We start from the raw sequence: 13,725 nt of genomic DNA, 5'->3' as shown, positions 1-13,725 counted from the left end.
CCATCACCCCGTGCATTTAGCCTGGCCAATCCACCTAACCTGCACATCTTTGGACTGTGGGGAGGAAACCCACGCACACACGGGGAGAACGCCCAAACTCCACACAGTCACCCGAGGTTGGAATCGAACCCGGACCCCTAGCGCACAAAATCCAGGGTGGTGCTTCCAGTGTAGCGCTGGGGGAGTGCCGTACTGTCACTGGTGCCTGCACCATCGCGGAAACTGCCAATTCCACCTCAGTGACTTTGCCCCTGACCCCAACCCATCAACTGCTGGAAGCCTCGCCGCCTTTTGTTAAATAAATTTAGAGTACCCAATTCATTTTTCCCAATTAAGGGGCAATTTAGCGCGGCCAATCCACCTACCCTGCACATCTTTGGGTTGTGGGGGCGAAACCCACGCAGACACGGGGAGAATGTGCAAACTCCACACGGACAGTGACCCAGGCCGGGATCGAACCTGGGACCTCGGCGCCGTGAGGCAGCAGTGCTAACCACTGTGCCACCGTGCTGCCCTCGCCGCCGCCTTTTTTACCTCCTGACTCGACGAATTTAACGTCCCGTCTGGCGGGTGTACTGAACTCCACCCTCGGCAAACCTGCCCCCATCCAAAACTGCCGTCCTGACGCATCGCCTCGGTGCTCACTGACCAACTGTGTGTCCTGGTCGAGCACCGCCTCGATTTAAAAATTCGCCTCTCCACTTCAAATCCCTCCATGGTCTCGCTCCCTCCCTATCCCTGTAATCTCCTCCAATCCCCCGCAATTCTGTCCTCTTGTGCACCCCGATTTTAATCGCTCCGCCATTGGCCGGGGGCCCCGATCTCTGGAATTCCCTCCCTAACCCTCTCTGTCCCGCTCTCCCCAGGGAGAATGCTAAAACCTACCCCGGAACGAACTTGCTGTTAGGTTTTGCTTTCTAACGCAGCTGTCTTGGGATGTTTTATTACATCAACATTGCTATTTTATACAAGCTGGTGTCAGAGGATCGGGCTTTAAACTAAGATGCTGCCTGGCCCCGTCAGGGGGACATGAAACATCCCAAGTCATTATTTTGAAGAAGGACAGGGGAGCTCCCCGCAATGGTCCTGGGGTGGACACCCAGCTCCTCACCCAAAATCCCAAAAACAGGTGAGCTGGCCGCCGTCTCATTCTCTGCGTGTGGGGATCTATGTTGTGCGCAGATTGGCTGTGGGATCCTGCTGTGCACAGATTGTCCGCCGCGTTTCCTTCATTGCCAGGGCGACAACGCTACCCAGCAAAAGGTTTAATTGGGTGCAAAGCCCTTTGGGATGTCCTGTGAAAGGCGCCGCGCAAATGCAAGTCTTTCTTTTCCAAGATCAGATGAAGAAGCCGCCAATCTCTTTTCGGTGCTGCTACTTGAGGGGGTGATGGGATCTGGGGTGTCCTCCCACCCCTTCCCTGTCCTGGGGGAGGGGGCTGTTGGAGTGGTGGTGCTGGGGTGGGTGGAGGCAGTGGTGGGAACGAACGGATTGAATTCCCGCACCCGGTTTGCTATCGTTAGTGGGCGCAGACAAAGGCAGGATTGGGACTTGGCGCAATGGCCCACCCAGTCGAATAGCCTGCCGGCTCCCAATGTCTGCGAGCCTCGCTGGTGGCTCAGGACTTGCACCAAGGCGGCTTCAGAGCGGATCGAGAGGAACATGGATCTCAATCAATCAATCTGAATTCCTGTCATTGTCAATGCCACTTTAATGCCTGTTCGGGTCAGGCCTGGGACATCCCTCAAAGGCCTCTCGTTTGGCCATCGTGGACCGACCACAAGGACTGCAACAGTGCAAGAAGTCCAAAGAGGCGCAGGTCAGATGGGTCGGCCGTGCTAAATCGCCCCTTAGTGTCCAAAGGTTAGGTGGGGGTTACGGGGAGTGGGCCGAGGTTGGGGTGCTCCTTCGGAGGGTCGGTGCAGACTTGATGGGCTGAATGGCCTCCTTCTGCACGACAGGGACCCTATGGTTAAATGATTCAATGAAGGCGCCACACCACCACCTTCTGAAGGGGCAACTAGGGACGGGCAATAAACGCTGGGCCCAACCAGCGACACCCACCCCCGGTAAATGTGAGATAGAATATGCAAGCGGCCCATTTGTGCACAGCAAGATCCCACGCACCGCAATGTGGGTTTTTTTGGGTCGATTTTGAGCAGCAATGTTGGTTTGAAGGATAAACTATATAAATACAAGTCAGTAATGTGGAGAGGGCGATGTTTGAGCGATGGCCACGCGATGCTCGCTGGAGACTTGGAGGGGATTGACGTGATTGGGAAGAGCTGGGGGAGTTCGTCGGGGCGAATTGGCGCACTCCACAGAGAAAGCAACAGGGAGGCGAAGTGGGGGGGGGGGTTGCGGGCGGAGTGCGTCTACCTCTCAATGATTATTGAAGGCTCTGTTTTTTAAAAGCTATTTCCTCCCTCTTCTTAATCCGTCCCCGATGACATTCAAAACACATTAAGCACAGTAATCCCGTGATGTAAGACCATGTGCCCAGCTGGCGCACTCAGCAAATGTGGGACAGTCCGTAATCCGAAAGAGCACTTAATGCCCAAGGTTTCAAAGTATCACCAGCCCCGTGGTTTTTAAAGGGACAATAACAACACAAAAAAAACATGGCAGACAAATAATTCAAACATAAAATCTAGGCTGAAGCCCCTATAAGTGCAGTACCGAGGGACTGCTGCACTGTTAGGGGTGCAGTCTGAAATTGATATTAAAGATCCCGTGGCCCTGGCTGTAGGCCCAACATTTGATGCCCATCGCTAATTGCACCCTCGAGAAGGTGGTGGGTGAGCCGCCTTCTTGAACCGCTGCAGTCCACGTGGTGTAGGTACACCCACAGTGCTGATAGGGAGGGAGTTCCCTATTTAGACCCAGCGACAGTGAAGGAACGGCCGATATATTACCAAGTCAGGGTGATGAGCGACTTGGAGGGGAACCTCCAGGCAGTGGGGTTCCCAGGTATCTGCTGCCCTTGTCCTTCTAGATGGTGGAGGTCAGGGGGTTGGAAGATGCTTACTAAGGAACCTTGGTGAGTTGCTGCGGTGCATCTTGTAGATGGTACACACGGCTGCCGCTGTGCGTCGGTGGCGGAGGGAGTGAATGTTCCCTCATATAAAAAAAAGTAAGAAGTTTTACAACACCAGGTTAAAGTCCAACAGGTTTGTTTCGATGTCACTAGCTTTCGGAGCGCTGCTCCTTCCTCAGGTGAAGGAAGGAGGAAGGAAGGAGCACCTGAGGAAGGAGCAGTGCTCCGAAAGCTAGTGACATCGAAACAAACCTGTTGGACTTTAACCTGGTGTTGTAAAACTTCGTACTGTGCTCCCCCCAGTCCAACGCCGGCATCGCCACATCTTATCTCTGAATGGCAGACACTTGGTTCACTGTTGATTGCTACTTCACCTTGAGCCGTTGCACTAACAGGTTTCGTTTTGTCAATGGTGACTCACCATCGCCTCCCATTCTTGGGGAGTGGGGGCCAGGGCGAAGAGACGGTTCACCTCGGACACCTCAGGTGGTAGCAGCGGGTTCCACATTCTCAGCACAACTCAGGGCAAAGAAGCTTCGCCTGCATGCCCCATTTGATTTACGAGTCATTATTTTCTACTGATGCCCTCCTGTGGCAACATCGCCAATGTGGGCGACACGGTGGCACAGTGGTTAGCACGGTTGCCTCACGGCGCCAGTGTCCCGGGTTCGATTCCCGGCTTGGGTCACTGTCTGTGCGGAGTCTGCACATCCTCCCCGTGTGTGCGTGGGTTTCCTCCGGGTGCTCCGGTTACCTCCCGCAGTCCAAAGATGTGCAGGTTGGGTGGATTGGCCGTGCTAAAATTGCCCCTTAGTGTCCAAAAAAAGGTCAGGTGGGGTTACAGGGATAGGGTGGAGGTGTTGACCTTGGGTAGGGTGCTCTTTCCAAGGGCCGGTGCAGACTCGATGGGCTGAATGGCCTCCTTCTGTGCTGTAAATTCTATGAACCAGCAGTCAATGGGGCACTCGAGGCGGTCACACTCCTGTTTTTGAGCCAGCAGGTTGTGGGTTCGAGCCCGACTTCAGGAGTTGAATTTGAATGGACATTCTGGCACCATGCTGACGGAACGCTGCCCCGTTTAGAGGTGCTGTTTTTTCAACGTCAAAGGCCCGCTCCCTCAGGCGGATAATAACAGATCCCACCCGTCCGCTATTTCCAAGAGCTGCTTACCCCGGAGTCCTGGCCACCATTCATCCCTCAATTAGCATCACTAAAATGGATTACCAGGTCACAGTCACCTTGCTGTGTGTGGGAGCTTGCTGTGCACACATTGGCTGCTGTGTTTCCCACATCACAGCGGTCACTACACTTCAAACGGTACTTCATTGGGTGTGAAGCACTCCGGGACATCCCGAGGTTGTGCAAGGCGCTGGAGAAATGTCCAAGTTTTCCCCCTTGCCAGAGACAAGATCCACAGGAGAGCTGGGCCGTGACAGCCCACCCGAGTTGAATAGCTCACTCAGGCACATAAAACCATAGGGCTTGAGGGGGTGGGGGTCAGATAGGTAGGTGTGCAAGTGCCCACGAGGGCTTCAGGGGTCTGAATCGTAGAAAGTCCGAGGGGCAATTAAACTCAGCCTTCAACAGGTTAGACGCAAATCTCTTACGTGCAAATCAGCCTCTCTGTTTCCCCCGAGGCTCAATTATTTGAATTACAATGGTTTGTGATCCAATGCCGCTGGAAATCATGCCTTTTGTTAACCTAGATGCTTTGTTAAGTGAAAACCATTGTTTTCTCTTCATATTCTGTTACCATCATAGATTATCATAGAATTTACAGTGCAGTAGGAGGCCATTCGGCCCATCGAGTCCGCACTGGCTCTTGGAAAGAGCACCCTACCCAAGGTCAACACCTTCACCCTATCCCCATAACCCAGTAACCCCACCCAACACTAAGGGCAATTTTGGACACTAAGGGCAATTTATCATGGCCAATCCACCTAACCCGCACATCTTTGGACTGTGGGAGGAAACTGGAGCTCCCGGAGGAAACCCACGCGCACACGGGGAGGATGTGCAGACTCCGCACAGACAGTGACCCAAGCCGGAATCGAACCTGGGACCCTGGAGTTGTGAAGCAATTGTGCTATCCACAATGCTACCGTGCTGCCCCTTTTTTTTTTCTTTTTTTAAAAAGATCGTGGCAGAAATGGAAGATATTTTATCTCTCTATCTGTCTCTTTGTCTCTTTCTCTCTCCCTCACTCATTGTTTTTGTGCTTCTCCGGGGACGGATTGGATACACAGTGAAACTCAGCCCCGTTTCATCCCCTCAGCCCCATTTCATCCCTCTCTCTCTCTCCCCGCCCCCCTTTCTCTCCTTCTCTCTCTCTCCCACTCTGACTCTCCCTCTCTCTCGCCTTCTCTCTGCCCCGCTCTCTCTCTCCCCCTCCCTCTCTTTCGTTCTACCTCTCTCTCCCTCCCACTCTCCCCTCCTTCCTCCCTCGCCCTCGCCCTCTCTCTTTCCCCATTCCGGCTCCTATCCCAGGTTTAATTCACCTTTACAGAGCCTCCAATATCCTCTTCCCATCTGTCACACAGATAAAAGGGATTAGATTCCAATCTGTGTGTCTAGTTTACCGGCTCTTATCAAACAGAAATTGCTGACCAGCCTCGAAGATTAATTAATTCTCCCCCCCCCCCGCCACATTGAGCAAGATTTTCCACATCTAGGTCAAGCTCTCTCCCCGGACTGAAAACTTCTTTTTGTTTTTCCGCTAGGTGGAGGTGAAAGGGCGAGGTTCTCCACCCCCCCCCCACCCCCCAATATGCGTTCTTCCAGCATATTGACCTCTCAATCCACATCACACAAAAGATACAGATTGTCTGCTCATTATTTCACATCACTGATTCTGGGATCTTGCTGTGCGCAATGTCACAAAAATAATTTACATGATGTGAGGGTCGCCGGCTAGACCACATTTATCGCCCACCCCTAGTTGCCCTTCAGAAGGTGGAGGGTGAGCCGCCTTCTTGAACCCGCTGCGGTCCCTGATATGTAGGTCCACCCACTGTGCTGTCAGGGAGGGAGTTGCAGGATGTTGCCGCAGCGACAGTGAAGGAACGGCCGATATATTCCCAAGTCAGGGTGGTGAGTGACTTGGAGGGGGACCTCCAGGTGGTGGGTGATGTGTTGGGTACTCTGGATCTGTGGAGACTGCGTTTACCTTAGCAGTAACATAGACAGGCTACCAACACTTGTAATAGTACAACTCTATTCTATTTAACGAAGAGCTGTTAAACATACTTGCACTGTGGGTCGACGCTATGTTAGATTGACTGAAGACCTATGTCTAACCTGACCAGCCTATACTGCTAGCACATGGTGGATGTTTGTGCTACTGACTGCGGGCTCTGTCTGTCTCAGAGGCTGCATCCCGAATGAGCGGGAAAACTAGTGCCCTCTGTCTTTATAGTGACTGTGCCCTAACTGGTGATTCCAGTATCAGCCTCCCCGAACAGGCGCCGGAATGTGGCGACTAGGGGCTTTCCCCAGTAACTTCATTTGAAGCCTACTTGTGACAATAAGCGATTTTCATTTCATTTTCGATTGGCTGCTGTGTTGCGCGTGTTGATTGGTCTTGCAGTGTGTCAGTCAGTGTGTGTCTCTGCACCATCATATACTGATGTGTATATTATGACAGTGGGCTTCCCAGGTATCTGCTGCTCTTGTCCTTCTAGGTGGTAGTGGCCGTGGGTTTGGAGGGTGCTGTCGAAGGAGCCTTGGTGAGTCGCTGCAGTCCATCTTGTAGTCGATACACACAACTGCTAACATGTATCGGTGGTGGAGGGAGTGAATGTTTGTGGATGGGGTGCCAATCAAGTGGGGCTGCTTTGTCCTGGATGGTGTCGAGCTTCTTAGTGTTGTTGGAGCTGCGCTCACCCAGGCAAGTGGAGAGTCCCTCACACTCCTGACTTGTGCCTTGTAGATGGTGGACAGGCTTTGGGGAGTCAGGAGGTGAGTTCCTCTCCGCAGGATTCCCAGCCTCTGACCTGCCCTGGTAGCCACAGTATTAATGTGGTTGGATCCAGTTCAGTTTCTGATCAATGGTAACCCCCAGGATGTTGATTGTGGGGGATTCAGCGATGGTAACGCCATTGAATGTCAAGGGGCAATGGTTAGATCCTCTCTTGTTGTAGATGGTCATTGCCTGACACTTGTGTGGGGCGAATGTAACTTGTCCCAAGCCTGGATATTGTCCAGGTCTTGCTGCATTTGGACAGGGACTGCTCCATTATCTGAGGAGTCGCGAACGGTGCTGAATATTGTGCAGTCATCGCAAACATCCCCACTTCTGACCTTATGTTGGAAGGGAGGCCATTGATGAAGCAGCTGGTGGTTGGGCCGAGGACACAACCTGAGGAACTCCTGCAGTGATGTCCTGGAGCTGAGATGATTGATCCGTAACCACCACAACCATCTTCCTTTGGGCCGGGTATGTCTCCAACCAGCGGTAGTTTTCCCTGATTCCCATTGGCTCCAGTTTAGCTCGGGCTCCTTGATGCCACACTCGGTCAAATGTTGCCTTGATGTGAAGGGCATTCGCTCTCACCTCACCTCTGGCATTCAAATTGCCGCCTGCGTTTCATACATTGCAACAGTGACAACACATCAAAGCAAAAAAGCACTTTGTGCGCTGCGAAGCACTGGTGGTGGTGAAAGGCGCTATAAAAATGCATTTCCTAGTGGGGCATTTTTGACCGTGTTGTTGGGATTCACTCAAGGCCTTGAGGTTTCCAAGGAACACCAATGATTTCTCTCCACCTCCCAAGGTTCAGATCCGGGGCAGCACGGTAGCATAGTGGTCGGCACGGTTGCTTCACAGCTCCAGGGTCCCGGGTTCGATTCCCGGCTTGGGTCACTGTCTGTGCGGAGTCTGCACATCCTCCCCGTGTGTGCGTGGGTTTCCTCCGGGTGCTCCGGTTTCCTCCCACAGTCCGAAGATGTGCGGGTTAGGTGGATTGGCCGTGATAAATTGTCTTTAGTGTGCAAAAGATGTTAAGTGGGGGTTACTGGGTTACGGGGATAGGGTAGATACTTGGGCTTCAGTAGGATGCTCTTTGTAAGGGCCGAATGGCCTCCTTCTGCACGGTAAATTCTATGATTCTATGATCCCCAGCGGCAAGACCTCGAGTCCAGCAGATTCGCAAAAAACAAGTGCCGTTGATTTGTCTTAACTCCACATTGAGGCATTTAAAGCAACAGAGTACTGGCTAATCCTGACTGACACGAAACCGCATTTCAGGTAGGGGATTTGATGCGTCTACGATAATAACAGAAGCACCCCACCCCGCCCTCCCCGTTTGTCACCTCTGCGATCTCTCTGCCCGTCCCTCCCCACCTCCCCTTTCTCTTTCAGATCCATTTGAAAACCCGCCCTCCGGGGAAGTCACAAATGTGGGCTAGTTTGAACTGTTCCGAGCAGAATTGCAGTGACGGGGCCCTCCAGGGGATTGCAGCCTGGGCTGTCTGCCTGTGTAATTGCTCCGCGTGACAGCTGGGGGGGTTGGGTTGGGGGGACGGGGGGTGCACCTCACCCGGCACGTTTGAACGTTCTTCACGGACTAGGCCCCCCTCTGTGAGGCGAATGTGTGAACATGTTCATAGCAAGGTGTGTCTTCAAAACAAGAGGGATCAATTTGCGCGGTATCTCTGACTCAGGAGGTGGTGAGTGCAAGTCACCAAAACAGGCGCCAATTTTCCTTCTTACCTCCGTAGGATGGGGGCCTCGCTGGGCCGGGCCCAGCATTTGTTGCCCGTCCCTAATTGCCCTCGAACTGAGCGTCTCGCTCGGCCATTTCAGAGGGGGGCAGTTAGGAGTCAGTCACATCGCTGTGGGGGTCTGGAGTCACGTGTAGGCCAGACCGGGTAAGGACGGCAGATTTCCGTCCCCAAAGGGGTATCAGTGAACCAGGTGGGTTTTTACGACAATTGATGATCATAACAGACCGGAGGGGGGGGGGGGGGTTGGGGGGGCGATTCTTAGGCCTCATTGTCCCCGGGACAAATCCCACCACGTCGGGAGAATAGTGGGAGAGAACGGGGTTCGCCCCTGGCCAACCAGCACTGGGCATGCACTGGCCCATCGAGTCTGCACCGGCCCTTGGTTAGAGTACCTACTTAAGCCCACGCCTCCACCCTACCCCGTAACCCAGTAACCCCACCTAACCTTTTGGACACTAAGGGGCAATTTATCACGGCCAATCCACCTAACCTGCACATCTTTGGACTGTGGGAGGAAACCGGAGCACCCGGAGGAAACCCACGCACACACGCGGAGGATGTGCAGACTCCGCACAGTCAGTGACCCAAGCCGGAATCGAACCTGGGACCCTGGAGCTGTGAAGCCACAGTGCTAACCACTGTGCTACCGTGCTGCCCACTCTCCCCGTGTCTTCGTGGGTTTCACCCCCGCAATCCAAAGATGTGCAGGCTAGGTGGATTGGCCACGCTAAATTGCCCCTTAATTGGAAAAAAAAAGAATTGGGTACTTTAAAAAAAATTTTTTTTTAAATGAAAACCTATTCAATAAAATGAATTTGAAAAATGATTCTGAAATGTGCAGTGAAAAACTAAAGTTGTTTCAACAGTGACAAAAGCTGCCATTCCACTTATTACCCGCCAGAGGGCACAATTGTCCATTTACTTTGTGGCAGAAAATGATTGTGCAGCCGAAGCCCTTTTAATGGTGACTACAGGCTGCGTCGCCATGGATACTGGTGCTATATGGAGATTAAATGCCTCAATTTCTAAAATAAAGATGATGACAGGGCTAACAACAACTGCCATCCAATTACATTGCCGAAACGACACTGTAGCGCCTGCAAAATGCGCCGCGACACTCTGACCTCTGCTTCAACTGTTTATTTAAAGGGTCCCTGGAGTGCAATTGTCAAGTGGGTTCCGAGCCTCTCACTTCCACCCCCGCCCACAACAAACTCCGATTTAATTTTCCTCAGTCGCAGCTGCACAGTGCGATTCAGCCAGGGTGCTCATGCCTTTCCCGGTTTCTCGAACGCGGCGCTGAGGGAGTGCCGCCCGGTCAGAGGACCCTGGGACCTCGGCCGGGATCGAACCTGGGACCTCGGCGCCGTGAGGCAGCAGGGCTAACCCACTGCGCCACCGTGCTGCCCTCGACAATGTAGACAATTGGCCGGGTGTGTCCTGTACACAAGAAACAGGACAAATCCAACCCAACCAGTTACTGCCCTATCAGTCTACTCTCCTTCATCAGCGAAGTGATGGGCGGAGTCATCAACAGCGCTATCAAGCGGCACTTACTCAGCAATAACCTGCTCACGGACACTCAGTTTGGGTTCCGCCAGGGTCACTCAGCTCCTGACCTCAATACAGCCTTGGTTCAAACATGGACAAAGGAGCTGAATGCCAGAGGTGAGGTGAGAGCGAATGCCCTCGACATCAAGGCAGCGTTTGACCGAGTGTGGCATCAAGGAGCCCGAGCTAAACTGGAGTCAATGGGAATCAGGGGGGAAACCCTCTGCTGGTTGGAGTCATACCTGGCCCAAAGGAAGATGGTTGTGGTGGTTGGAGGTCAATCATCTCAGCTCCAGGACATCACTGCAGGAGTTCCTCAGGTTGTGTCCTCGGCCCAACCACCAGCTGCTTCATCAATGGCCTCCCTTCCAACACAAGGTCAGGTGTGGAGATGTTCGCTGATGACTGCACAATGTTCAGCACCATTCACGACTCCTCAGATAATGGAGCAGTCCATGTCCAAATGCAGCAAGACCCGGACAATATCCAGGCTCGGGCTGACGAGTGGCAAGTTACATTCGCGCCACACAAGTGCCTGGCAATGACCATCTCCTACAAGAGAGGATCAAACCACCGCCCCTTGACATTCAATGGTATTCCCATCAGTGAATCCTCCACAATCAACATCCTGGGGATGACCTCCTGACCCCCCCCACCCTTCCAAAGCCTGTCCATCATCTCCAAGGCACAAGTCAGGAGTGTGATGGAATACTCCCCACTTGCCTGGATGAGCGCAGCTCCAAGAACACTCAAGAAGCTCGACACCATCCAGGACAAAGCAGCCCCGCTCGATTAGCACCCCATCCACAAACACTCACTCCCTCCACCACCGACGCATAGTAGCAGCCGTGTGTACCGTCTACAAGATGTACTGCAGGAACTCACCAAGGCTCCTTAAACAACAGCTTCCCAATCACAGAATCACTACAGTGCAAAAGGAGGCCATTCGGCCTATCAAGCCTGCATCAACCTTCGGAAAGAGCACCCTACCCACGCCCAAGCCCCCCACCCTTTCCCTGTAATCCAGTAGCCCCACATAACCTTTTGGACACTAAGGGCAATTTATCGGCCAATCCACTTAACCTTCACATCGTCGGACTGGGGGAGGAAACCGGAGCACCCGGAAGAAACCCACGCACACACGGGGAGAACGTGCAGACTCCGCACAGTCACCCAAGGCTGGAATTGAACCCTATTCTCTGGTGCTGTGAGACAGCAGTGCTAACCATTGTGTCGTAGAGTTTTACAGGATGGAAAGGAGCCCTTCGGCCCATCGCTCCGAGGCTGACCAATAGCAGCCAACTATTCTAATCCCATTTCCCAGCTCCGTAGCCTTGTGTGCTGGGACGGTTCAAATGCTCATCTAAATGCTTCTTAAATGTTGTGAGGGTTCCCGCCTCCACCCCCCTTTCAGGCAGCGAGTTCCAGACTCCCACCCCCCTCTGGGTGAAAAGGTTTTGCTCACATCCCCTCGAAACCTCCTGCCCCTTGCCTTAAATCTCTGCCCCCCTGGTCATTGATCCCTCCACCAAGGGGAAAAGTACCTTCCTGTCCTCCCTATATGAGGAAGCGACGTGGTCAGATGCCCTAGGGAGGGTGAACTCTTCCTCTTCATGCGCGAGGCTCAGCCTCATACAGTTTAAGGTACTGCACAGGGCACACATGACCAGGACAAGGATGAGCCGGTTTTATGGGTTTTTTTGGGGGGTGTTAGGTGCTCAGGGAGCCCAGCAAATCACACCCATATGTTCTGGACATGCCCAGCGCTGGAGGAATTTTGGAAGGGCGTAGCGAGGACGGTGTCGAGGGTGGTAGGATCCAGGGTCAGACCGGGCTGGGGGCTCGCAATATTTGGGGTGGCAGAGGAGCCGGGAGTGCAGGAGGCGAAAGAGGCCGGAATTCTGGCCTTTGCGTCCCTGGTAGCCCGGCGAAGGATTCTCCTTCAGTGGAAAGATGCGAGGCCCCCAAGCGTGGAATCCTGGATCAGAATATGGCGGGGTTTATTGGAGAGGGTGAAATTCGCCTTTAGAGGGTCGGTACAAGGGTTCTTTAGGCGGTGGCAACCGTTCTTAGACTTTGTGGCAGAATGATAGACATTGGTCAATGGCAGCAGCAGCTCGGGGGGGGGGGGGGTTACTTTATTATAGTTTTTCTTATTTACACTGAAGGGTCTGAGGGGGTGTATATACCTGTTGTGTTAAGTCGGGGTGTTAATGTTAATTTATTATTTATGTATGGGGGGGGTATGGGGGGTTGCTTTTCTAGATTGTGTTTTGTACTTAACCCTGTTGGGTTCCTTTTTTCATTTTGTTATTGATATTTTATGAAAACCTTTAATGAAAATTATTATTGATATTTTATGAAAACCTTTAATAAAAACCCATAGGCCTTCTTAACCACCTTATCTACCTGTCCAGCTGCCTTCAGAAATCTGTGAACTTGCACCTCAAGGTCCCTCTGATCCTCTGCCCTTCCTCATGTCCGACTGTTCATTGTGCATTCCCTTGTCTTGTTCGACCTCCCAAAGTGCATCAACTCACACTTTTCATCGTTAAATTCCATTTGCCACTCTGCTGCCCATCTAACCAGTCCGCCTATATCGTCCTGTAATCTGAGGCCCTTTTTGCGTCATCTGCGAACTTGCTGATCACACCTCCTCCATTCACATCCATTTCCTTAATGTACACAACAAACAACAAGGGGCCCAGCACTGATCCCTGCGGAACACCACAAGACACAGGCTTCCAGTCACAATGTAAGAGAAGCGGTCCTAGGTCTGGTCCTGTGTAATGAGGCAGGATTGATTAATGATCTCATAGTTTGGGATCCTCTTGGAAGGAGTGACCACAATATGGTGGAATTTAAAATACAGTTGGAGGATGACAAGGTAAAATCAAATACTCGTGTTTTGTGCTTAAACAAAGGCGATTTCAATGGGATGAGAGAAGAACTAGCTAAGGTACACTGGGAGCAAAGACTTCATGGTGAAGCAGTTGAGGAACAGTGGAGAACCTTCCGAGCGATCTTTCACAGTGTTCAGAAAAGGTTCATACCGACAAAAAAGAAAGACGGTAGAAAGGGGAAAAATCGACCGTGGATATCTAAGGAGGTGAGGGAGAGTATCAAATTGAAGGAAAAAACATACAAAGTGGCAAAAATTAGTGGGGGACTAGAGGACTGGGAAGTCTTTAGGGGACAACAGAAAGCTACTAAAAAAGCTATAAAGAAGAGTAAGGTAGACTATGAAAGTAAACTGGCTCAGAACATAAAAGCAGATAGTAAAAGCTTCTACAAATATATAATACAAAAAAGAGTGGCTAAGGTAAATATTGGTCCTTTGGAAGATGAGAAGGGAGATTTAATAATAGGAGACGGGGAAATGGCTGAGGAGCTGAACAGGTTTTTTGTGTCAG

The sequence above is a fragment of the Scyliorhinus torazame genome, chromosome 25 (genome assembly GCF_047496885.1).
Source record: "Scyliorhinus torazame isolate Kashiwa2021f chromosome 25, sScyTor2.1, whole genome shotgun sequence".
Lineage (NCBI taxonomy): Eukaryota > Metazoa > Chordata > Chondrichthyes > Carcharhiniformes > Scyliorhinidae > Scyliorhinus > Scyliorhinus torazame.
Note: the sequence above shows the minus strand (reverse complement) of the source record.